Raw genomic sequence first — 26,090 nt, 5'->3', positions numbered from 1 at the left:
ATTTATATTTATATATATATAATGGAATATTACTCAGCCATGCAACACGAGAAGCCACCGCAGTGAGAAGCCCGCACACCGCAACGAAGAGTAGTAGCCCCTGCTCACCACAACTAGAGAAAGCCTGCATGCAGCAACAAAGACCCAACACAGCCAAAAAATAAATAAAATTTTAAACATAAATAAATAAATAATTTAAAAAACAAACAAAAAAACAAATGTTGATGAAGATGTGGAGAAAAGGGAACCCCTGTACACTGTTGGTGGGAATGTAAATTGGTGCAGCCACTGTGGAGAACAGTATGGAGGTTTCTCAAAAAGCTAAAAATAGAACTACCATATGACCCAGCAGTTCCACTCCTGGGTATATATTCAAAGAATACAAAAACACTAATTCAAAAAGATACATGGACCCCAATGTTCATAGCACTATTTACAATTGCCAAAATATGGAAGTAACCTAAGTGTCCATCAACAGATGAATGGACAAAGAAGATGTGGTATATATATATATATATATATATATATATATATTTATATTTATATATATATAATGGAATATTACTCAGCCATAAAAAAAGAAATCTTGCCATTTGCAACGACATGGATGATTTGGAGGGTATCATGCTAAGTGAAATAAGTAAGACAGAGAAAGACAAATACTCTATGATATCACTTATATGTGGAATCTAAAAGATACAACAAACTAGTGAATACAACAAAAAAGAAACAGACTCACAGAAATAGAGAGTGAACTAGTGGTTACCAGTGGCGGGGGGAATAAAAATGTAGGAGTAGGGGAGTAAGAAGTACAAACTATTATGTATAAAATAAGCTATAAGGATATATTATACAACACAGGGAATATAGGCAATATTTTATAATAACTACAAACGGAGTATAACTTTTAAAAATTGTGAATCACTGTATTGTACACTTGTAAAATATAACATTGTACATCAACTATCCTTCAATAAAAAAAGTTTTACCGCGCTCCCAATGCAGCGGGCATGCGTTCAATCCCTGGTCGGGGAACTCAGATCCCACATGCTGCATGGCCAAAAGGAAAAAAGAAAAGATATGTTTACACTATACTATAGTCTATTAAGTGTGCAAAGGCATTAAGTCTAAAAAAAAAAAAAAACAACAACCCAGTGTATATACCTTAATTTTAAAATAATCCTGGGATTTCCCTGGTGGAGCAGTGGTTAAGAATCTGCCTGCCAATGCAGGGGACATGGGTTCAAGCCCTGGTCTGGAAAGATCCCACATGCTGTGGAGCAACTAAGCCCGTGAGCCACAACTACTGAGTCTGTGTTCTAGAGCCCACGAGCCACAACTACTGAGCCCTTATGCCACAACTGCTGAAGCCTGCACGCCTAGAGCCCGTGCTCCGCAACAAGAGATGCCTCTGCAATGAGAAGCACGCGCACTGCAACGAAGAGTAGCCCCCGCTCGCCACAACTAGAGAAAGCCCGCGTGCAGCAACGAAGACCCAATGCAGCCAAAAATGAATAAATAAATACAATTTTTAAAATAATAAAATAATGCTGTTGGAAATTGGTGCCAATAGACTTTCTTGACACAGGGCACAAATGTTCAGTTTGTAAAAAATGCAATATCTGCAAAGCACAATAAAGCGAAGTGTGCCTGTACATACAATAGAATATCATTCAGCCTTTAAAAAGTAAGGAAATTCTGACAAGTGCTAAACATGGATGAACCTTGCAGACATTATACTAAGTGAAATAAGCTAGTCACAAAAGGACAAAGACTGATTCCACTTACATGAGGTCGGAAGCAGGCAAATTCATAGAGACAGAAAGTCGAGTAGAAGTTACCAGGGGAGGGGGAGGGGAATGGGGAGTTAATGTTTAATGGGAACAGAGTTTCCATTTAAGAAGATGAAAAGAGTCTGGAGATGGACCGTGGTAATGGTTGCACAACAACATGAATGTACTTAATGCCATCGAACTGTACATTTAAAGGTTAAAATGGCAGTTGTATGTTATGTATATTTTAACACAATTTTTAAAAAATCCATGGATTGAAAAAGAGAGAGAGGGGAGGAGAAGCAGTGGAGCAGCTGGTGTAGACATCTTTCTGTCCTAAAAGTTTTGGCAGCAGGTGACTTGGGACCCTTCCTCCTAGAAGACTTGCCCTCCCTTCCCGTCAGCATCCACTCTTTCTTGAGGCCCCCATGACTCTGATGGCTTCATTTTTCTTGCTTTCCTCACCTGGGTGCCAAGAGCTTCAGACAGCTGCAACAGTACTGTGCTGTCTGCCTGGGTCTTGGTTGTTGGTTTGTGTCTTGGCTCTGTAACCTAGACAATGGATGAGGCCACAGGTGCAGTGGAGATGGTGCTGGGAAGGTGCCGGGTGGGCCAGCCCGGGGCAGCAGCCATCCCAGAGCAGCCACTAGTCCAGGGCAGGATGATGGCTTTGTCCTCACCCCTGTGGGGGTGGGGGGGGGTGGGCACAGATGTCCAGGTCAGCATCCTCTTCCACCAGACCTGGCACCAACAGACTGACAAAGGAAGGGGACACAGACCAGAGCCCAGAAGTCAAAGAGGAAGATCTTCCAGAGGAGGCTGTGCAAACATCCCACCCCTCTGACCCAACAGAGAAAACCCATGCTCATACACACACACACACACACACACACACACACACACACACACATATCAGTGTGCTCTCTTGCAGAGAGGACTCCCTGCAACTGAACTAGAAAAATTTCAGCCAGTGAACTGAAGGAGAGGCAGCTGTCAATGAACACCTAGATGTCCAGGTAGAAGCAACACCTCACATCACAGAGGGAAAATGCGAGGAGATGCAAAGCACACAGGAAAAATGAGAGGCTTAGACCTCAGTTGTGGATGGAGTCCCAGAGGAGCAAAAGCGACAGGTGGTTAGTGTGACCAGGACCATTGGACAGATATAATAGAACATCTCCAGGAAGATCCAGGGATGTAGGCGTGCGAAGCCCAGAGAGCTCCAGGCAGGAGGCCAAGACAGGCCCCGCCCAGGCCCATCCTGATAAATCTCCTAAACCCCACGGGTAAGGAAGAGATTTTCAAAGCTTCATTGAGAAAGAGGTTGCTGACAAAGGAAAAAGATTCAGACTGACATTGGGCTCCTTGTGTGACCCGAAGCCTGCATAGGCTGGGGAAAAGCATCTTCCGACAGCCTAGACTGCTCCCTGGACTCATGTGCCGGCACCTGAGTTGGACATGCTGAGCCCAGCCAGGAAGGGGCCCAGAGAGGCCTCCTAGTAAACAAGAATGAGACAGAACCCAGTTCTCAGGAGAGCAGTGGTGAGCTGTCTTCCCCCACCTCCTATCTGTACGTATGCATGTGTACATGCCCACACACAGAGATGTACACAGAGATGTGTACAATGTGCATGCCTGCATGTGTGCACGTGTACATATGTATGTATGTACATATGTATGTGTGCACTCACATGTGTGTTTATGCACACATGCACGGATGCACTTGTGAGTTCATGTGCATACATGCATGCATATCTGTGCACAGACACACATGCAGATGTGTGCCCAGAAACACGTGCACATACATGTGGTTTGTGTGTATATACTTGCATGCATGCTGACATGTAGTGGAAAATAGGTAGTGATAATCTCTCTGGAACTGGGGGAAGTAAGTGTTGAATAAAGATCCTTGATATGGAAGGGGCTGCTGCCAGGAAGTCTGTCAGTAGGCTAGCGCTAAAAGATCGGAAGTTGGGGGTAGCGAGTCAGGGGATAGAATCCTTCCTGAGGTCTCATGATAGGTGGGCAGGAGGCAAGAAAACAGGAATAAATTTTCCGTAGATTTCATCTTGTTATGGGAGGGAAGGTGAGGAGTAGAGCATCTTGGTGGGAAAAATAGTTTGTGTCTTGTTTTCAAATAACAGCAGAAAAAAACTGCTTATTAACATCAGGAAGGGGAAGGAACATCAGGGATGAATGCAAAGTGCTGCGGGGCTTCCAGGGCAGCAGCAGGGCACGCGGGGTGGAGATCCCATGAAGGGAGAGGAAGGAGCAGGGAGGGCTGGGCCGTGGCTGGGCAGCCTGAACCTGGGGGCCTGGGCAAGGAGCAGTTACAGCTTTCTCCCCACCATCCTGAGCCTGCCCTGAGAAAACTGCCCTTCCAGGCCTGATGGGTTTCCTGGGCGGTCCATGGTTTCCGGTCTCTTCATTTATTAAAATCCAAGTCCCTGGTAGGTAGCTTCCAGAGATCCCGGGTCCAGCCTCTCACTACCCCAGGTCGTGTGCAGCTCCCAGGGGCTGGAGAGGACAGTCCCTTCATCTCCTGATCCTGCTTTTTTACCCTAGTGTCAGAGCCGGAGGAAGGATAAGGAAAGTGGGCAAACTTCTGGACCCTCAGTGCCCTCTGTGGGGCTCTCCCATGGGGCTGGGTATGCCCCCCCCACAAACACCTGCTCTCTGACCGACCTTCTCCTAGGCCCCTGCAGGGAGCCAGTGCTTCTTGCCCAGCAGGTGTCCACCCTGGAGCGGGGTACCCTGGAGTCCCCAGCCCCACACCTTCCAGGTGCCCACGTTCAGCCCTGGATACTTTGGGATCAAATAGGTACAGACTGTCTCGGTCAGGCTGGGATGGCTAAGCCGCATAACGAATAGCTCCTAGAACCCAAGGACTGAAAACAAGAGTTTTTCTCTTGCTTATGCCCCACATCCATCGTGGCTGGGAGGGGACTCTGCTTATTGGTCACTCATAGGCCCAGAGAGATGAAGCAGCTGGCCCCTTAGATGTTGAAGGAAGAGAGAGCACCTGGAGGGGCTTCTGTGGGCTGGCAGGGGTGGGAGTGCACTTCTGCACACAATTCACTGTGACCCCTCCCCACTCAGGGGCCTGACATAAGGACTGAGAGCTGGAAACTCTCTCTGGGGCCTCTGAGCAAGTGGAAGAGCAGAGACTCTTGTTGGTCTTTTGAGTGGGGGGGAGAAACACCTCATTAAGGTCCCCTTGGGCTGGGTGGGGGCATAACGGGTCCGGGGTTCCACTGCCATCAGGACAAACACAACCAACCTTCCTTTTGCTCCCAGGGTAGAGGGGGAGGGGGAGATCAGCCCACACAGACTGTCCCACAGGAAGCGCTCACTCCCTTACCCCTCCCTGAGCCAAAGGTGAGGCTCCGCTTACTTCATGGGGAGCAAATGCCCTTGGCTGATGGAAACCACCTTTGACCTTTAAACAGCAGCCCCACACATCAGCCCTCTCACTCTCTGCTCCAAGTCCACTAGCCTCCCACTGTTGCCGGGGTGAGGCCCAGAGCCTGCTCTCAGCACCCGCCCCCCTACTTTTAGAACTTTGCTTACTGTTACTGAAAGGCATGTCTTCTCTCCCAACAGCCTCCCCGTGGAAGCAGGAAGAGACTCTGGGGTTAGGGAGTGATTCCAGGGCCAGCACAGGGCCTGCGGGGACCGCAGCAGGGCCTGCCTCAGGGGACACAGACCCGGCCCACTCCGCTTGTGCTTTGGGCCTGAGTCCTCCAGCTGCGTCCTCAGCTCCTGACCTTCCAGGGGCAGCTCTGGAAGCACAGTGCCCTCCAGGCTGTGCACCGGGATTCTTTTCTCACCTCAGCCCAGGGCCGGGCCCCCCCTCAGGAGCCTTCGGCTCCCATCCAGGGGCAGTCAGGACCGTGCCCACCCCTTGCCACCAGTACTAATGATCATCCCCACTTAATTAACAAAATTCACCCAGTGAGTCCTTTTCTGGGGGATTGAGAATGCATGAGCCAACCATCGGGAAGTGAACAAGGACTGTGGAGCTCCCGGACAGGCTCCAGGTGGACACGGGGCCATGGGGCTGTGGTCTGCGGCTCCGGCAGCTTGTATGTCCATGTGAGTGTTTCCCACACAGCTAGTACCCAGCCACTGGCCGAGGAAAACTCCAGGAAATGCTGGGGACACCCAGGGCCCTGGCCAGACAGAGCACCCGTGGGACTGGGCCGAGCAGCCTTCCAGGCTCTGGGTGCTCCGTGCCAACCCCATGACTCATCGGGTAGAGGCATGCAGCCCCGACCCACGCCAGGAGGGAAATGGAAGTGAGTTCATGCCCCCAACCAAATTCCCAGGCACAGGCCAGACTGGAGTGGAGGCCAGAGTTGGGCTAGGATTCCAGCACTGACAGGCGTTTGCTGCAAAGGTAGCCACTAGCCATGCATGGCTCTTTAGCTTAATAAAAATGAAGTAAAAGTAAAGACCTACTTCCTCAGTCTCACTAGACACGTTCTACATGCTCAGTGATGCCTGGATTGGACAGCACAGAACAGAGTATTTCCATCATCCCAGAGAGCTCTCTTGGGCAGGGCTGCTGGAGACCGGGGGTCTCAACTGGGGTGGGGGTGTGGAGGGGCATTTGGCAATGTTAGGTTATCACAATCAGGGGGTCACTGGCATCTTGCGGGTGGAGGACAGGGATGCTCTCAACGTCCTACAGTGCACAGGGTGCCCCCCCCACAGAGAATGATCCGGCCCCCAGTGTCATTGGGGCCAAGGTGGAGACCCCCTTGCCTTAGATGGAGCCCGGTGCGTGATTAGCGTCTCTGCCTACTGGATAGAGGCTTTGATGAGCCTGATTCCCAGACAGGTCTTTTACCTCCGTCAGGTGAGGGTGTGAGCTTGGAGGAGGCCAGGTAGATGGATGGCTCTGCTGCGCCAGCCCCCAGGGCAGTGCTAAAGAACATCCACAAGTGTGAGTGTCGCCTGTCCCTCTGTAAGGCAGGGGATCTGACATTTGGAGTCCTGAGCCTCAGAGCTGCAGGGGCAGGGGGCCGGGGCCCACTCGAGAGGCTACTGGCCACCTGGGCTAGGTACAAGTCAGGTCTTTGGTCTTTGTGTTACCAGGCCCAGCTCGGGAGCGCCCCACCCTGCCCCAGCCCCAGGAAGGCAGAGGCTCTGTTGCACAGCCCCAGGAGGTCCTCAGTACTTAGACTGGACAGAGGGCCAGCAGGGGCTGAGGCAGTCTCACTCTGAAAGCAAGTCAACACTGAACTTTGAGCCCAAACTCCCCACCCCCCTTTGTGGTTCCCTGTTTACTTTCCAGCCTCAGGGAGCTGGATTCCAGCCTGAATCCCTGGCTCAGGAGGGACCAGTAAAGAGCAGATGCTTGGGACTTCCCTGGTGGCGCAGTGGTTAAGAATATGCCTGCTAATGCAGGGAACATGGGTTCAAGCCCTGGTCTGGGAAGATCCCACATGCCGCAGAGCAACTAAGCCTTTGAGCCACAGCTACTGAAGCCCGTGTGCTTAGAGCCTGTGCTCTGCAGCAAGAGAAGCCAGTGCAATGAGAAGCTCACACACTGCAAAGAAGAGTAGCCCCCGCTCGCAGCAACTAGAGAAAGCCCACGCTCAGCAATGAAGACCCAATGCAGCCAAAAAATAAATAAATTTTTAAAAAAAGAAAAAAAGAGCAGGTGCTTTCTGGAGCTTGCCCTACTGTCACCTATGGTCAGTGGATGCAAGAGGGCCCCAAAGGGGTCCCAAGCCCTATTCCTGGACAGGAAGCAGATCCCTGCAGCCTCTTTTGGAGTCTGAGGGCAGCACCCCTTTGGCCCCCCCAACCCTGCCCTGGCATGAGTGGAAGGACCTCTGGTGGTAGTCCCTCCTGCAGGAGGCCTTTCTCCTGGCCTCTCACCTCTGCCTCTGGCCACGAGCCCGAGCCCCACCCCTCTCTGTCCACCGTCATCTCCTGCAGGCAGGGTGGGGGTATGCTCTAGTCAGGGTCTAGAACTGCTCCTGCCCCTCCTCGCCCGCAGAGCTCCCTACAGAGCCCCTTCTCCTGGCCCTGGGGATGGGCAGGGCTATAGATGTCATCCCAGGAGCCAGAGACGGCAGCCTGTGGGCAGGGAGTGATGCCTACACGGCTGGGGCACCTGTGGTTCTGGCCTGGCCAGAAGGAAGCTGGGGTGACCTCCACATCCCCCTCTGATGGGCTGCAGCTGTTGGCCTGTCTCTGGCCTCGGGTGGTCTCCCCTTTCTCATGGCCACCCTGTGTGGCCTGCAGCCAGGCCAGCTGGGAGATCCCAGATCCCTCGCTCGCCTACCTCTGCATCTCCAGTTGTGCTGCGCGACTGGGCAGTGAGTCACCGGGCCGAGCTTCCGCCCCAGGTGGGCAGGGCCTCTACAGGTGCCACCCAGTGAGCTGGCAGCCATGGGCACTTCCATAACACCCTTTCCCCTGGGGATCTCACACACCTGGAAGGTGCCGTGGTAAAGTCCCTGAGGGAGGGGGCTGGGGCCTCTGACAGCAGAGAGACCCTGCATTAGCCTGCTCCAGCCAGGACACCCCACCATCTCAGCCAGCAGAGGGCATCTGGTTGAGCGACCCAGCCCTACGCAGCCCGAAGCCTGTTGCCTCGGGAGGCCTCCAGGTGGAGTGCCCTGGGCGCTGGGGCAGGAGCTGAGGATTCCGGGGTCATATCAAGGCTAGACTTGGAATGCTCTCAAATGGGGCTCATGACACCTGCCTGGGAGCGTGGGGCAGGGGTGGAGGGGGGCTGTGCTACAGGGTCTTGCAGTGCGCAGGACGCACAAACACTGGGAAAGGTCAGCCGTCACCGTTGTTGAAAACAATCTCGGTGACATAGAGAGAGGGATGGGCCGGCAAAGGCAGCTGACTCAAGACCAGCTCTGCTCCAACTAAGCATGGATTCCAGAAATGCAGTTTAATTCCAAGCAAACCCAAAGAAACAAGAAGGAGAAAATACAAAAAGAAATTTAAAAGGGCAGAGATCAATGGAGGAGGGAGAGAGAGGGCAGAGCGGAGATGAACAAAACCCAAAGCTGGTTCATTGGAAGAACAGTCAGATGAAAACACTCTGGCAAGGAAGAAGGAAAAAGCAAGTCACTGCAAATAAAACATACAAAGAGGAAATAACTGCAGACACAGCACAGATTTTAAATAATAGAATTAGGAACACTTATAAACTAATAAAACTGAAAACCTAAATGAAGTAGATAAATTCCTGGAAAAATATAAAATGACAAAAAGAAGGTCAAAATGAAGTAATGAACAGGAATAGACTAAAAAGTGTTTGTCCAAGCCCTCTCCTCCCCCAGCCTGGAGCCGGGGATTTATGAGTGAGTCCCACCCTGATTCCAGGGACCAGTTAATTCCTGTCTTGGACAAAATGTTCCAGAAAGTGGAAGAGAGTGGGATGTGTCCAGCTCACTGCGTTTGGCTCCGAAGCAGACAAATGCGAAGAGAATATGAGAGGCCCATTTCACTTAGGAACTTGGGTACAAAACATCTGAAATGAAACCCAATCATAGGGGACTTCCCTGGCAGTCCAGTGGTTAAGAATCCGTGCTTCCTCTGCAGGGGGCACAGGTTCGATCCCTGGTCGGGAACTAGGTTCCCACAGGCCACGAGGTGTGGCCAAAAAAAAAAGACCCATTACAAGTGAGAAATAGACCTCATGGTCTGGGTTTCTCTAGTTTAACATCAAACACAGCAATGCAATTCACCCCATACATAGAGTAAAGGAGAAAGATCCTATGATTAAGTCGATAGGTACAGAAAAGTGTGTCTTGAATACAACGGATTTAGTCTATTTTGTTACCGATTAAAAAGCTCTCAGCACAGTAGAAACAGAAGTGTTTCCTTCACCTGGTGGGGGTTACACCCCCAAGCCTACAGCACTGGTGGGTGCAAAGGAGAATGTGCAGTGGCTCAGACCAAGACCAGGATGAGCTGCTGGGTGACACCTATGTTCTCCATAGTCCCAGAGGCTACAAGATCTGGCAATCGTGCTTGGCTTTCAACTGAATATTGGTCTCCCCCATTTCCTCTGTTGAAACCCCCAATGTGATGGTGTGAGGAGGTTGGGCCTTTGGGAGGTGATTAGGCCATGACAGCAGAGCCCCTGATGGGCTCTTCTGAGAAGAGGCCTGAGAGCTCACTCTCACTCTCTGCTCTCCGCTATATGATGACACAAGAAGACACCTCTGAAAGTCAGGAAGCAGCTCCCACCAGATGCCAGCTCTGCTGGCACCTTGATCTTGGATGTCCAGCCTCCAGGCTGTGAGAAATACATGTTTGTTATTTAAGCCACCCAGTCTACGTGTTCTGTTATAGGAGTCTGAACTAAGGCATGCTTCTAGGTATTTACCCAACTGAGTTAAAAAACTATATCCACACAAAAACCTTCACGCAAATATTTATAGCAGGTTTGTTTATAATTGCCCCAAACTGGAAGTAACCAAGATATCCTTCAGTATGTGAGAGGATAACAAACTGGAACATCCATACGATGGAATATCATTAAGCAATAAAAAGCTGTCAAGCCACACAAAGCATGGATGAATCATAAATGCATATTACATTGAAAGAAGCCAGTGTGAAAAGGCTACATACTGTATGATTCCACTTATAAGACATTCTGGAAAAAGTAAAACTATGGAGACAGTAAATAGATGAATGGTTACCAGGGGTGGGGGTGGGGGGAAGGACGAATAGGTGAAGCACGGAAGATTTTGGGGGCAGTGAAACTACTCTGTATGGTACTGTAATGGTGGACACATGAACGTACACGTTTGTTAAAACCCAGAGACTGTATGAAGCTTAATGTATGCAAATGTAAGAGAATCATTTAGGAGATGGGGGTCTCCAGATGGAATGACAAAAGAATCCAGCTGCATTACAAATAGATGAGACCATCTCACTGTAGGAGGTGGGGGGAAGGTGCTGACCTAAGTAACTTTGGGAATGAGTGGGTCCCTAAGACTAAAGGCAAAATAACAGCACACAGACCTATACTGTAGTTGGTAATGTTGCTTCCCACTGGGACCAGTTAATTCTGAAACCACTGTGCAGGCACACTGGAACTGAACAACTGAGTGCATGATGGTGGATGCTGTGAGCCACTTCTCTCTGTCGGAGTGGGAGTTTACAGATAAGCAAGGGAAAAGGCTAGGATGATCCACGAGGTAATAGAATTAGAGACACCAATAGGAATTCATGCTTATTATGGATACTTGTGGAAACACGTAGAAATATTTATAGATACGTGTATATACACAGGTTAGTACACTGAATTGTGGCCACCTCCCCCGCGCAGAAAATCATAGGTTGCAGCCCTAACCTCCCATGCAATTATATTTAGAGACGGGGCCTTTAAATAGGCAATTAAGGTTAAATTAGGACATAAGGGTGGGTCCCTGATCCTACAGGACTGGTATCCTTACAAGAAGAGAGAGAGACATCAGGACTGAGTAAACGCATAGAGGAAGGGCCGTGTGAGGACTTGGGAAGGAGATGGCCGTCTAAGTGCCAAGGAGAGAGGCCTCAGGAGAAACCAAGCTGCAGGCACCTTAATCTCGAACTTCCAGCCTCCAGATCTGTGAGAAAACAAACTTCTGTTGTTTAAGCCTCCCAGTCTTCAGTGCTTTGTTATGGTATCCCTAGCAGACAAATATAGCTAGAAAGGAAAGGAGTGCTCAAAAACAAAACAACAACCCACAACAAAGGGGTTCTGTTAAAGGGACACAAAGTAAAAGAGTTCCCAAGGCTAAGGCTGGAATAACTTGAGCAACAAAGTATTAGATTAAAACACAAAGTATAAAAATAGGCATCCATGAGTCCATACTGATATAAAAATGATTAAATAAATACATGAATGGGGAGAAGAGACAAATCTGTGTGGAAGCATTCCAAGTCATATATATAAAACTGTTTAGGATCTTATAGTGCCAGAAAGGAAGGCAGTGCTCAAAACAAACAGAGCCTGCAGTGATGGGGTGTTAAAGGGCCACAGGAGCCATGGAGGAGCAACGAAGCCTGGGATGCTTGGAGCAACAGGATAAGTGACATAGTGTTGGAATACAGACCAGAGTATAAAATAGACACTCATGGGTCCATGCTGATAGGGAAAAAATACCGAATAAGTAAATGGGGAGAAGAGACAAATCTGTGTGGAAGCATTCCAAGTCATATATATAGATGGCTGTGCCCTCCGGGAGGGAGACCAAACACCCCCTTAAGTGTGGGCTGCACGTGGGGACGTCCCCCCAGAGAGAACAGGATGGAAAGGGGAGAAAGAGGAACTCCGAAGTGGTGACACCTGACAGACATACCTCAGCCAGGTGACCAAGGGCACAGCCATGGTGAGGAGTCGTGTTGAGAGGACAGACCCTGACAGGATGTGATGGGAAGGACACTTTCCCCCTGTGGTCTCCTCCCCCAAACCCACAAGCCCAGAGTAACAATGAGGAAAACATCAGACAGAGGAACATTTGCTGAAAACATCAGCAGAGGGACAGTCTGCACATCCCTGCCCAGCCCTCCTCCAAACCGTCAGGGTCATTCAAACCAGGAAAGTCTGAGAGACCGTCCCGGCCAAGAGCAGCCAGAGGAGAATGTGATGACTAAATGTCCCACGTGGGGTCTTGGACGGTCCTGGAGCAGCAGGAGGGCATGAGGTTAAAACTGAGGAAACCTGAATAGCGTGGACCTTAGTTAAAAAAAAAAACAACACATATCAATAGTGGCTCATGAATTGTGAGAAACACATCACAGTCATGTAAGATGTTAATAATAGGTGAAAACTGGTTGTGGGGTATATGGGAACTCTGTACTATTTTCACAGCTTTTCTATAAGCATACATGTGTACTAAAATAAAAAGTTTAGGGAGTTCCCTGGTGGCCTAGTGGTTAGGATTCCAGTCTTTCACTGCTGTGGCCTGGGTTCATCCCTGGTCGGGGAACTGAGATCCTGCAAGCCACACAGTGTGGCCACATAAAATAAGTTTATTTAAAAGTTAAAAAAAAAAAAAGGTATTTGCTGTAGGCTCCTGATTGTTACCATAGCAAGTTAAAGATCTTCCCCATTATTCCTAGCTTGTTAATAATTGTAGTAGGAATTAGTGTTTAAATCTATTATCTCTTGAGATGAAAAAAATACATGCACACATAACACATCTGAAGGGCTGCCTATGGGGTCAGGCAAATGAGAGCAGGGAATGAATGAGTAAAATATAAATAGATGAAACAAGAGAGGGCCTTGCACTTAGGAAACACTATCATATTCCATGACCTGAGATATGTGATGAACTTGACCCTCAGAGGAAGAAGGAAACTAGCTGTGAAATTGGAAGGCTAGCCTGCAAGCTGCAGAGCCTTACTTTCTGGTGAGCTTGGTGAGGCCTCCCAGCCTCAGTTTACTCTGCTGTGAAGGGGGGTAGGGATGAGAGGCACCAGCCACAGTCCCCACCAGCAGGGCCTTCCAGGTGAAAGGAAGGGTCACTGAGCTGCTCAGAGAGACCAATGTTGCATCGCAAAATTGTGGGAAATGGTCAAAAACAACAACAAAATTGAAACATGATTTAAGAAGCACACAACCAGGACTGTTTTTAAATATAGGGAGAACTAGAAAATATGGAAGGAGGGTCACTGCAGAAAAAATATATTCATGAAAGACCTTTAGGGCCTGTGAGACCTGAAATCACCCACACTAACTCTTCCTCTCCATGAGCCCCTGTACCTTCCATGCAGGGTGTACCAGGGATAGCCCCAGAGGACCCATGCACAGCCAGGGATTGGCTTGATGTCTGCCTGCTTCTTTGGAGTTCCACTTTCTTGGAAACCATACTCTGTGGAAGTATGTCCTATGGGCAGATCTTACACTCCCGACAGTGCGTTGGTCCCCCTCAGGTGAGGGTGCTTGAGTACTCCCCCCTTTGGGGGCCAAATTTAGCAGACAAAAATACAAGACACCCAGTTAAACTTGTACTTCAGATCAACAATGAATTAGTTCTTTAGTATGTGCAACATAGGTAAATCTATATGGACCCAAAGTAGATGAGTGGTTACCTAGGGCTGGAGGGACTGGGACGGAGAATGACTGCTAGATGGGTACAGGGTTTCCATCTGGGGTGATGTAAATGGAAATTCGATAGAGGGGACGGTTGCACAACTCTGAATATACTGACAACCACTGAACCTCGCACTTTAAATAAGTGAATTTTACAGTAAGTGTACTGTTAACTCAATAAAGGCCCGGCATTTAATCCGGAGCCCCCTGTGCTCCTTCCAGCGGCGCGTCCTTGTCACGTTGTGGGGACCCCAGCGCGGTGGGCCTGCGGGAGAGGTCTGACATCCACACCGCCTGTCTATGGGCGGGTCCCCGGGCCAGTCTTTCAGAACTGGCGAGTCAGGACCTCAGAACCACATGTGACCAAGCAGCCCGGGGCTGACCACGCCGAAGAGCCCGCTCCGGTCCCGACCCCGGGAGACTCATCCCACGTCACCCTTCTGGGAGATGCAGCAGGGGGCCCCGTCGTCCAAGCGGGCGCCTCTCGCGTCTCGGCAGCTCTCTACGGTCGCCGGCGACCCCTTCAAAGCGCCCCCAACAGTCGTAGCCGCACCACAACACTGCAAATGCCAGGGGGCCGGTCTGAGAGAAAGAGGACTGCTCCGCCTTAAAGAGACATCCTTGGACTCTGATTGGTCACTTAGGATCATGTGGCCACCCCTGGCCCAATCATAGAGGCCAAGGCTTGTTGTACTGTGATTGGTCAGACCCGGTCATGTGCCGGGGAGGCTGTGTTGCGCTGTGGCTGGTAGTCGTGGCTACGACGCCGGGAGGGCCTGGCCGGCGGGACCGTTAGGGGGACCGGGGTTACGGGGCTGGGGTCGCGGGGGTGGGGTTCCCAGCAGTTTCCGGAGACTTGGTCCTGCGGGCCAGCTCCAAGCGCTCGAAGCACAGACCCCCGGGCCTCTCTCCCCAGGCAAAGTGCTCGTCCAGGGTGACAGCCCAAAGATGAGACCATTGCCTCACGCCAACCTGCACTTAAGGGTTTTGTTCAATGGATAATTTCAAACTCAGCAAAGTCTATTTTCCAGTGAACACCACCCAAATTCTGCCATTAGCATTTACATCCAGCAGTCCGTCTATTGTTAGGCATATAAACGTGTTATAAGCACATAAAACATATAATAGCATACGAACGTTGGGGGGAACCCTTTAAAGCAAGAAAATGCTAAATATCTTGGGGAGAGGGAAGGGGAGAAGCACACGAATAGATAGATGCAAGTTACTGGAAATGCTCTAGTTTTGGTGCTGGAGGTAGATTTGCAAGTGCTCGTTATGTTACTAAACCATTATAGTAAAAAGTATATAAAATTAGATTGCAAATATAAGCACAATTCCCCCCACATACTGCAGCACGCATACCATTGACATGTAGTATCTATTTATAGATTTTTAACGTTAAATTTACAATGAAGTACATAAATCCTAATCATACGTTTGCTGAGCTTTAGCAAATACACACCACTGTGTGAGCCAAGATGCTATCCAGACAAACACAACATGTTCATCACTCCCAGAAAGTTCCCTCCGGCCTTTCCCATTCCATGTCCTCCCCTACTGTGCAGAGGCACCCATGATTCTGATTTTTTCCACCGTAGTTTTGCCTGTTGAAAGAGTCATATAAACGAAGCACAGAGTACACACTCTTGTGTAAGTCTTTTTCACTTAGCATAATGTTTTTGAGATCCATCCGTGTTGTTTCGTGCACTGATCGTTTGTCATTTTGATTGCTGAGTAGTGCCCCATTGTAAACATCCTGTTGATGGACACTTGGGCTGGCTCCAGTTTTTGGCTATTGTGAATAAAGCTCCTGCAAACATTCTTTTTGCAGTCTTCGCATGGACATATGTTTCTATTTCTCTGGGCAGATACCCAGGACTGGGTCAAAGGATAGGAGTTTGTTTATTTTCACCAGAAGCTGACAGATCTTCTTCCATCATGGCTTTCAATTTTCACGCCACTAACAGGGTTCCAATTTCTCTACATCCTCATCAGCGCTTTTAAAAAAATTGTAGCCATTCTAATAGATCTGAAATGTATCTCAGTGTGTTTTTTTTGTTGTTGTTGTTTTTTAAAATATTTATTTATCTTTGGCTATATTAGGTCTTCGTTGCTGTGCGTGGGCTTTCTCTAGTTGCAGCGAGTGGGAGCTACTCTTTGTTGCGGTGTGCGGGCACGGGCTCTAGGCACGCGGTCTCCAGTAGTTGTGGCACGAGGGCTCAGTAATTGTGGTGCACGGGCTTAGTTGCTCCGTGGCATGTGGGATCTTCCCAGACCAGGGCTCGAACCCGTGTTCCCTGCATTAGCAGGAGGATTCTTAACCACTGCGCCACCAGAGAAGCCCCTCAGTGTGGTTTTAATTTGCATTGTTCTGATGATGAATGACACTAAGCACTTTTTTCTTCTTTTGAGAAGAACAAATCTTTTGTTCATTTATTTTAAAAAAATTGGGGGCTTCCCTGGTGGCGCAGTGGTTGGGAGTCCGCCTGCCGATGCAGGGGACACGGGTTCGTGCCCTGGTCCTGGAAGATCCCACATGCCGTGGAGCGGCTAGGCCTGTGAGCCATGGCCGCTGGGCCTACGCGTCCGGAGCCTGTGCTCCGCAACGGGAGAGGCCACAACGGTGAGAGGCCCGCATACCGAAAAAAAAAAAAAAAAAATTGGGTTGTTTAACTTAAAAAATTTTGTTTTCCAACAGTGGCATTTTATTAGAAATGTACTATCACAGGTAACTTCCAGGAGGGCATTTAAAAGGGATTATTACACGGAAAAGGAATTTTCAAACACCCCTCCCTGTGTTTAAACCCCTGTTTAAGATAGCAAAAGTGTAGTTAGTCTAATGGGACCACTTAAACTTCTTTTTTTGCGGTACGGGTCTCCCACCGCTGCGGCCCCTCCCGCTGCAGAGCACAGGCTCCGGACGGACGCGCAGGCCCAGCGGGCCCAGCCGCTCCGCGGCATGTGGGATCCTCCCAGACCAGGGGACGAACCCGTGTCCCCTGCATCGGCAGGCGGACTCCCAACCACTGCACCACCAAGGAAGCCCCACTTAAATTTCTGTGTTGCAAATAGTGTTGCAAAACAGGACTTTCAGGCCTCTGGTAATTCTGGGCAGGCACACCTCATTCTGCCAGCTTCAGTCACATTGCAGGGAGGGTATTTGATAACTGAAGAGTAACAAGGTTAGTGTACATTTTATTTAACTTTCTATCATGTAGGCAGTTAAATTGTTACATCTGAAAAAGCACATATTCCAATTTCTGCCTGTGATATAATACATTAACTTACATCTGGGCACTTTTGTTTTGTGTCCTTCAGTTAATGACAGCTCCCAATTTACTTTCTTGGGCTGGTTGGCTCTCCTCCTCAAGGTGCAATGGAAATAAACCCCAAACCAGGGACTTGATTCCATAAAAGACAGTTGTATTCATGTCCACTCTTTGGCTGGCCCTTTTTCAAATGTGGTCAAAAAAGAAAAAGTGAGATAGGATGGAGTTTTCCAAGTGGGTTGTTTGACTTTGTATTTGGAGCAGTGGGAGTTCTTTATATAGTCTGGAGACCAGTCTTTGTCAGGTATTAGTTTTGCAAATATTTTCTCCCATCCTCTGGATTGCTGATTGTCTTAACAGTGTCTTTTCAAGAACAGACATTTCGAATTTCAATGAAATCGAATTTCTCTATTTATTTTCTTAGAACTAAGAAGCCTTTGCCTGTCCCTAGGTCAGAAGATATTTTCCTTTGTTCTCCTCTAAAACTTCACGGTTTCAGCTTTCACATTTAAATCTATTGTGCATTGTAAATTAATTTTTGTACATGACGTAACATAGGATTCGTTTTTGCCACGTGGATGTCTGGTTATTGTAACATCATTTGTTGAAAAGACTTTCCTTTGTTTGTTGAGTTGCTTCGGCAACTTTGTGAAAAGTCAGATGGCATATAAAGTGCGTAGTTGACTTCTGCCTCTTTCGGAGAAAGCAGCGTTGGCGCAGACCCTCGGTGGGGGTTTGGCATTGGGCCGTGCAAGGAGCCCCTTCACCCCAGGACTGACTCCTGGGCTCTGGCCCACCAAGGCGGGGCTGCGCCGTGGCCCGGCGCCCCTGGGGCTTCGCATTCAGACGAAGACAAGGAGGGCCTCCGGCCGGGGGTCTCCCCCCAGGTACGCTTAGCTGCCTGGGTCGCTGTCCACCTGAGGCCGCGCTGACAAACCCGGCCGGAGGATCTGGCCTGGTCCCCAGCCGGCCTCCTGGCCCTCCCGCGATCCTCAGTGGTCCCCGAGGCGCGAAGCGGAAGCCCCCAGCTCAACAGGCTCCCCCACTTCAGGGGCGCCCCCAGAACGCTCCGGTCCGGAGCGGCCCCGGCACTTGGCCCTCCCCACCGCCTCCGTCCCCTGAGCACCCGCAGGTGGGCGGGTGTTGGGCTCCGAGCCTGCGCCCCTCCCCCTCCCTCTCCCTGCCCCTCCCTTTCCCGCCCCCACCCTTCCCTTCCCGTCCTCCTCCCTGCCTTGCCCCTTCCCCCTCCCCGCGATTTTCCTCCCCGACGCCGCCCCATCCGCGTCTAGCGACCCCCGTCTCGCCCTCTTCCCCTTCCTGCACCCTCTCCCCGCCCCTCCAGGCCGCGCCCCGACGCACCCCTGCTGCACCTTCCCGGGCCGGGGCCGACTTCGGTCTCGGTTGCCTCTTAAGCACCCCAGGTAGTGGGCAGTTCTAACTCTTGTGAGACTTTAATTTTTACAGGTTTTCAAAGCACAAAGGGAACACAAGGTTACTTTTGTTTCTAAATAGAGTAAAGCGCCTCCTGGCTTGCACTTAACCACTGTGGCCCACTGACCCCTGTCTTGTTTTTCCTGTGTCTTGAGACATTTTGCTACTTCATCATCCTAGGGATGTTACCCAACCAAACTTGGGTCCGCTGGCAGGCTCGCAGTAAAGACAATCTACTGACACCCGGTGGTGAAGGAAAGTGCAGCATTTATTGTCAGGCGCCATACAAGGAGTCTGGGACACCTAGTGCTGAAAGAGCCCGAACTCCCAGTGGGCTTCAGGGAAGCCTCTTTAGAGGCCAGGTGAGGGAGGGGAGTCCCAGGGTGTGTGATCAGCTCATGCACAGTTCTCTGATTGGTTGATGGTGGGGTAACGGGGTGGTGTCACAGGGGTTAACAGTATCCTTAGGCTCCAGGAGTCCTGGGGCTCATGGTCATCAAGTAGTTAACGCCTGCCTTTTGGTGGGGGGTTTAGCGTCTGTCAGACTACTCTGGAAATGTGTGTCAGATACTGTTATCTAGGTACTTCAGAGAGGAGCTAAAGCAGAGGATATGGGGGAAGGCACCATAGGGTCCTGCTTGGTTACAGGAATTATTTCGTCATGACTCATCAACTATTACCGACTATGCCCACAATGACTAAACTAGTAAGAAAACGGAAGAATGATGGCATCACCTGGAAAGATGACGCTGCTTCTTCAGTTTCCCACGGGGCCTCGGAAGTATCAGCCTCTTTCTGCAGACACCGCTCTGTGGCTGCAGTTTGCTCTACTGAACACAGTGGAGGGTCCGGAATCTCCCATTTGCTGCCCTCAGTGCAAAGAGAAGAAACAGGGGAAGCAAGTGCATCAGAAGATGAAAAGGGATAGAGCAGTCCTGGGCCCCAGCCAAGGTGGGAGGAGTGGTCATCAGGTGACCACATCCCAGTATTTTGCCACCAGCACCTGGACCATCTCACATGACTGAAAGGACCCAGGACAGTACTGTTTCATCTTTAGTGATGTCTGTGCCTTTAAAAAATATATATATAATTATTTATTTTGGCTGCACTGGGTCTTAGCTGCGGCACGCGGGATCTTCATTGCGGCATGTGAGCTCTTAGTTGAGGCATGCATGCGGGATCTAGTTCCCCAACCAGGGATCAAACCTGAGCCACCTGCATTGGAAGTGCAGTCTTACCCACTGGGCTGCCAGGGAAGTTCTGATGTCTGTGCTTTAAAACCACTTGATAAAAGTACAAAGAGGCTTTCTATGTTTAAATTCCTATTAAAATTTCTAAAAAAGAATTTTATTATCCTTTTATTTTTACTTTTGTGAATTATTTGTGTTGACTAAAAAATTATTCACAACCTAAAAGTTGAGAGTTATGTGTTATTCTATGGGAATTTTTAGGACTTCAAGCCCGGAGGCAGCATCTCAAGTAACCCTGAGAGAATTGCTCCAAAGAGGCAAGGGGGGCAGCTAGGTTATATAGAAGTTTTGCAACAAAGGGCAGGTAGTAGGAACAAAAGATTACTATTAATTAAAGAAAACTAGATACCTCAAGTTCAGGAATTTAGCGCTTTTCTATGTATGGGAAGATGCAAGAGTCTGGGCTCACTGAAATCATTTCTTTGATATGCATCTTAGCTATGGGGGCCAGTATCCTGTGTTTTCATAACCTGGGTTTCCTTAGGGCTCACCGGCTCTCGTTGGAGGGCTGCAATTGCTGATGACCGTGACATCCTTTGTTTACTGATATGACAGGTAATATTCCATTTATCACTTGTAATCTGAATTAAAATACAAAAAGTAAAAGGGGACCATTCTCTGTTCCCTGTCATACTGGGGTGAGGACTGCCCTCAGCTCCCAGGGCTGTGCTGGGTGGGTGGAATCCCAGCCCTCCAGGTCCTTTCCCTCTGAGACCACAGGGTGGGAAATGGAGGTGGGGGACAGGAGGATGAGAGAGTGGTGAGAAGGATGGGGAGGAGGTGTTTGCCTGAAAAAGCTGAGAGGGGTGAGGTTGGGGGGAAGAGTCCAGGGCCGGGGTGGGGGGGCACATCATAGGAGGGGGACCAGGTGCACGTGTGTAGCAGGTGTATGTGGGGGAGGAGCACACTGTGTGTTTTTGTTTGGGGGCAGACTGGGCAGGCGTCCCTGGGCCTGAGACTGTTCCAGGAACCAGCATGTGTGCTGGGATGTGGGGCTCCTGCCTCCACAAGAGCTTCCTTTCCGATATTTCCAGTGTGTTCTGAATCATCATCCCAGGATGCTTATTTTGACAAGTAGCTTTCCATGAAATACCTGACTCAGCGGATCTGTGTTCGGAAGCCAGGCCAGCATCCACCAGGAAGGTGGGGTGGGGAGTTTCTCTGAGTGTGCCCCCAGCTGTTATCCCCAGATAACAGGGCACTGTGCACCCCCCAGGGCAGGGAGCAGTGTGTAGACTGGTCTGGGGGCAGGAGTGAAGGGAGTGGAATGAGAGGTACCTTTGAGGCCCTGTGAGCGTGGCAGAGGCTCCTGGACGCTGGTCAAAGTGGTGAAAAAGGATTTGATTCTGTAACTCTGCCAGTAGGGAAGGAGCTGAGCTCCATTCCAGATCTGTGCAGAGATGATGGGATGTTTTAAAGGGAAAATGAGGAAGTAGGGAGGGGGATGGCTCAGTAGAGTCAGAGAAGTGAAAAATTGCAAAAATGGGAAGGGGCTTGGTCCATGTGAAGCCTATCTGGGCTTGCTAACTGGTGCTTATCAGAGCTAGACTCCTGACCTCCCACAGACGCTGGGAGATGGGGCTCTGTCTTAAGGTGTTGGCCAGAAGCCCCCTCCACGGTCAGATGAAGAGGAGAGGTCAAAGGCAAGGGTCTGGAGCCCTGGAGCAGGATGTCTGGGAAGGAACAGTGAAAAGTCCATTCTGCAGAACACCTGCTGCAGCCACCGTGGGGAAAGGTCTTTATTTCACTCATGAAGGGTGATGGGCCTAGAGGTCTGGGAGTTGGCACTGAAAGAGAGAGGCCTCCCCATGCTGTTGTAAGACCCTTGACGTTGTGACAGGCCTTAGCTCAGGACTTCACAATTATAGAAGTTTTCATGCCTAGACCCTTCCCCAGGGCAAAAGCCCTGGGCAACCTCAGACCCTCTCAACTTCGGGGACATTAAAATCCCCAAATGCCATTCAAGGAACCAAGCTGAGGGCAAAAGCTGAGGGGTGGTTCAGAGGAGCAGATGCTCCAGGAGGAGGCAGTTAGAGGTTTAGAGGAAAGGAGGGGCCCAAAGGGCAGGCCGGCAGAAGGGCAGGTAGAGATCAAGGTTGGCAGGAGCCACTGGATTCCATGAGAGCAGCCTCTAGCCTGGATGACGTAGGTGTCCTGGGAAAGAAGCAGATGCCCCTCATCATGGAGCCAAACACACCTTGCCGGTCCCTCCTTTCAGGCTGGTCTGGGGGCCACCAGTCGGCAAAGCTGCAGTCACAAATTGTGGCGCCGTCCCTGAGCCCGGAGCCTGGAGCCCGGAGCCCGGTCCAGGCTGGGCTCGGGCCCCTGCAGAGATTTTGGTGAAACGGACAAACAGTGTTGCCCATGCCCCACAGCCACAGACCTCGACATCGGCTGCGGTTGGACCGTCCAGCCAGTCTGAGGGCTGAGGTGCCCTCCACCTGGCTGGTTGCGTCCTCACGCCTCTCCTGGTAGGCGGTGGTGGCCACAGGTCCTGTGCTGACGGCCACGGGTCTCGGCTGCTGGGAGCTGTGGTCCCCCTTGCCTGTTTTTCTTGCTGAGTTCATCTCTGTAAACAAGACGTCGTGTGTGAGGGGTCTGATCCGCACAGCATTGCCAACCCTGTATTACAGATTTCTGAGACTTGCTAAGTCGCAGGTGAAAATTGCACTTGACAGCTGCCCTTTGCTTTTCTTTAATTGTGGGTGAGCGTTTTCATGTATGTCTATGTCAGCTTGCGACCTGCCTGCCCCTTCCTCTCGTTCTTACCCATTTCCGGAGAGCTCTTTCCCACGAAGAAAATTGGCTCCTTGCCCTCTGTCCCTCTAGCTCCCCGAATCATTGACTTGGGGTGTGAGCCCTGCTGGTCCGGATAACCCCAGCCTCTCGGGTTGATTGTTAAAGTTCCTAAACCCTAGACCCCCGAACCATCAGGAACGTTGTGGGGATGCTCCTTTCTCGGGGACGGGGTGACAGGCTGGTGAGAACAGACTGGTTCGTGACCAGCGCCTAGCCCACTAGGGAAGTCGTCTTGAGGCTGGGGGGCTCCATCTCTTGTCAAAGGCCCCTGCCACCTCTGGGCCTCAGTTTCCCCATCTGTCAATGAGGAGCTGAACTCTAGGAACTTGGTGCTCCCTTCCAGGCCTGGTGTGTCAAGCCAGGAACACTAGCTGGGCTGGCTCCCTGCCCTGTCCCCGTCCTGCCGCCAGAGGGCAGGAGGCTCTGCTCTCTGCATCGCTCCGAGGGGTGGCAGCTGCCGCTGCTTGGACCCAGATCGGTTACGGCTCCATGGGCTCCACAGCGCCCACAGGGGCTGGGGACTCCGCTTAGAACCTGCCTGACCACCATGCTGTGCCAGGCTGGGTGCTGGGACACCATCTGGGAGCTCATCACCTGCAGGCAGTAAAGGCCCTTGAAGGCAGCCAGGGGCCAGCTCTGAGGATTCCAGCAGAGAGCGAAGAGGGTGGGTCGCAGGCAGGCCAGGGGCCAGTGAAGGTGTGGGTGTGTGTGCAGGCTGTGCCATGGACACAGCAGCTCCTCTGGGCCCCACTCCTTGCTCAGACCCTGCCTTTGGCTCCAGAGGAAGTGGATGCAGAAGCCTTAGGTCTCACAGAACCAGCAAGGGGTTCTGGGGGCAGTGGGAGGATAGCCAGCTGAGATGATGGGAAGGGAGGGGCCAGGACATGCAGGCCCAGCTGGACTCCCAGCTACAGGCACACAGGAGGGACTGGGTGGGGCCATCAGGGTTCGGCTCAGACACCAGGGGGCAGAGATGGGGACATCTTGGGGGCAGATCTGAGCTCAGAGCAGGCTCTCTGGGTGAAGAGGGAGGAGGTGACAGCCGCAGGGAACCAGAAGAGAAATGGACGAGTTGGGAGGGGCAGTGCAAGCTGGCGGGTCTTGGAGCCCTGGCGCTGGAACGGACAAAGGGGTCCAGGCAGGGGTCAAGCATGCTTGAGGTTGACCTGGGGGACATACAATGTCCTGGGAGGGGATGAGAGAGGCAGCCCCCCTTCTAAGTGGCCCGGCTACAGACAAGAAGATGTGACCTACCATGTCACAAGAGAGCCCTCCCAAGCTCAGTGACCAGGACCAGATGTTCTTTCTGATGATGCTGATGAGGTCCGAGTGAGGGGCATCAGTGAGTCCCCAGGACACCATGGCTAGAGGATCGTCGGAACACAGCCAATTTTGGGGGCTGACCACTGTTCTCCAGCCCTGTAGCTTGACAAGTGACAGCCCCTTGGCAGGGACCCAAGGAGATGGGAGACTGGGCAGGGGATCTTCCCAGCCTCTGCCTGGTCTCCCAGGAGACCCCCCACCTCTGGTGTGTGAAGACCAAAGCCTCAAGCCCAGGTGAAGAGAGACCCACTCGGGCAGAAGGTGTGTGTGTGGGGGGAAGGCAGGTAGAAGACTCTGAAGTCAAGGTAGTCGTTCTCTGGACGTGCTGAGAATAGCTTGGAACTTCTTGCTATGATGACCAGACTGCAGCCATGACAGAAGCTGCTCCAACTTGAGCAGTACTGAGTCTATGGCTAACACAATTCCAAGAACTGGCCTCAAGAGAATGGGATTAATATTATTGCTCATAATAATCTATATCTTTGAGGGCATCAGAGTACTTGTAGCTTGCTCTGCCCATATATGTAAGCAGGCAATTAAAATTGTCAGTAAAGAGATACTACAGGCCCATGTTGACATCTTCCACTCTAAGAATACAGTGCCTTATATCAGCATGAAGAAGTTACAGAAGATGGACCTTCACCCGTGATCTCATAGAAATGGAATGATGTTTGACAGTGGGGAATCGAAAGCAGCTCTTTTGCCCCTTTCCTGTTTGCCCATTTCTGTTCCCCTCCACCTTAAAAGAACCTAATTATAGGAACAAGATCACTAGGCAATTTAACCAAACTCCTGACTTATGCTCTCCTGAATGCACACCATGTCTTGCCTAATCTGTTGATTTGTTTCCTAGATAAAAAGAATGAAGAATTGAGCAGTTAGGGACTTCCCTGGTGGTCCAGTGGTAAAGAATCTGCCTTACAATGCAGGGGGCACGGGTTCGATCCCTGGTCAGGGAACTAAGACACCACATGCCGTGGGGCAACTAAACCCGTGCGCCACAACTACTGAGCTCATGTGCCTCGACTGGAGAGTCCGTGTGCCGCAAACTATAGAGCCCATGCACCCTGGAGCCTGCCCGCCATAACTGGAGAGGAGCCCGTGTGCCGCAACGAAATATCCCACATGCCTCAACAAAGATCCCACATGCCACGACTAAGACCCAATGCAGCCAAAAATAAAATAAAATAAATAAATAATAAATAAATCTTAAGGGGAAAAAAAAAAAGAATTGAGCAGTTAAAAAATGACTAGCTCTCTACCTGCAACAGTCCCCTTAGCAATCCTACAAGCAGGTCATGCAGGCAAGATAATGTCTGAAGCGTCACACGATGGAGAATGATGTAGAACCCAACATCCTCCCTCAATGGTTCACTGATATTCTTTCCCTTTTATCCCCTTTAAAAACTGTCATGGCTGGGCTTCCCTGGTGGCGCAGTGGTTGGGAGTCCGCCTGCCGATGCAGGGGACGCAGGTTCGTGCCCCGGTCCGGGAGGATCCCACATGCCGCGGAGTGGCTGGGCCCGTGAGCCATGGCCGCGGAGCCTGTGCTCTGCAACGGGAGAAGCCGCAATAGTGAGAGGCCCACGTACCGCAAAAAAACTAACAAACAAACAAACAAAAAAACTGTCATGGCTGAGCAGAATCTTCAGAGTTGGTCTTGGGACATGAATCCACTTCTCTCCAGATTGCTGGCTTTTGTGATTAAAGCAACTTTCCTTTCTATTGATACTTGCCTCTTGAATTATTGGCTTTTGAGTGGCGAGCAGCTGAACCTGAGTTCGGTAATAAGCTGAAGGGAGCCCTCCTTCCTTCCTGGGCCATCCATCAGGGTGGGGGCTGAGGTGGGGGCCAGTCACCCACCCTGGCTTGGTTTTGTCCCCAGGGGGTGGGGCAGGGCATGGCCTTGTGAGGACTGAATGCCTGAAGCCCAGGGCTTGAGTCTGAGAGAGGCAGATGCCATGCATGTGTCGGGGGCCAGGTCCAAGGAACTGTGGGAGCTCTAGGCTGAGGAGACAGGCCACCTGCCCATGGCTGTCCATCCCCAGGGAGACCAGGGAGGCTCAGGAGGCCCTGAACGCCATCTACTAGAGGGCAGAATGGTCAGAGTCTGCAAAGGGGTGACATCCCTCAGCCAGAGGACTGAGAAGCGGGAGGAGGAAGAGGGGAGGGGGAGAGGGGG

At 50.8% G+C, this 26,090-nt stretch overlaps 1 long non-coding RNA gene across 2 annotated transcripts; it reads right to left on the bottom strand.

Annotated features, from left to right (window-relative positions):
- Positions 1-8,755: 8,755 nt before the first annotated feature.
- On the bottom strand, positions 8,756-14,222 carry LOC114485207 (uncharacterized). Of its 2 annotated transcripts, none has more exons than XR_003678685.1 (4): positions 13,836-14,222; positions 12,337-12,477; positions 11,213-11,365; positions 8,756-8,844 (listed from the first exon to the last, which is right to left on the bottom strand). It is a non-coding gene; the product is annotated as an uncharacterized lncRNA (long non-coding RNA). The 2 variants fall into 2 exon arrangements; XR_003678686.1 differs by having other exon boundaries at positions 12,355-12,477.
- Positions 14,223-26,090: the final 11,868 nt, after the last annotated feature.

This window comes from Physeter macrocephalus, unplaced genomic scaffold, assembly GCF_002837175.3.
Source record: "Physeter macrocephalus isolate SW-GA unplaced genomic scaffold, ASM283717v5 random_702, whole genome shotgun sequence".
Taxonomy (NCBI): Eukaryota; Metazoa; Chordata; class Mammalia; order Artiodactyla; family Physeteridae; genus Physeter; species Physeter macrocephalus.
The sequence above is the reverse complement of the archived record's forward strand: the minus strand, read 5'-3'. Positions and strand labels throughout refer to the sequence as shown.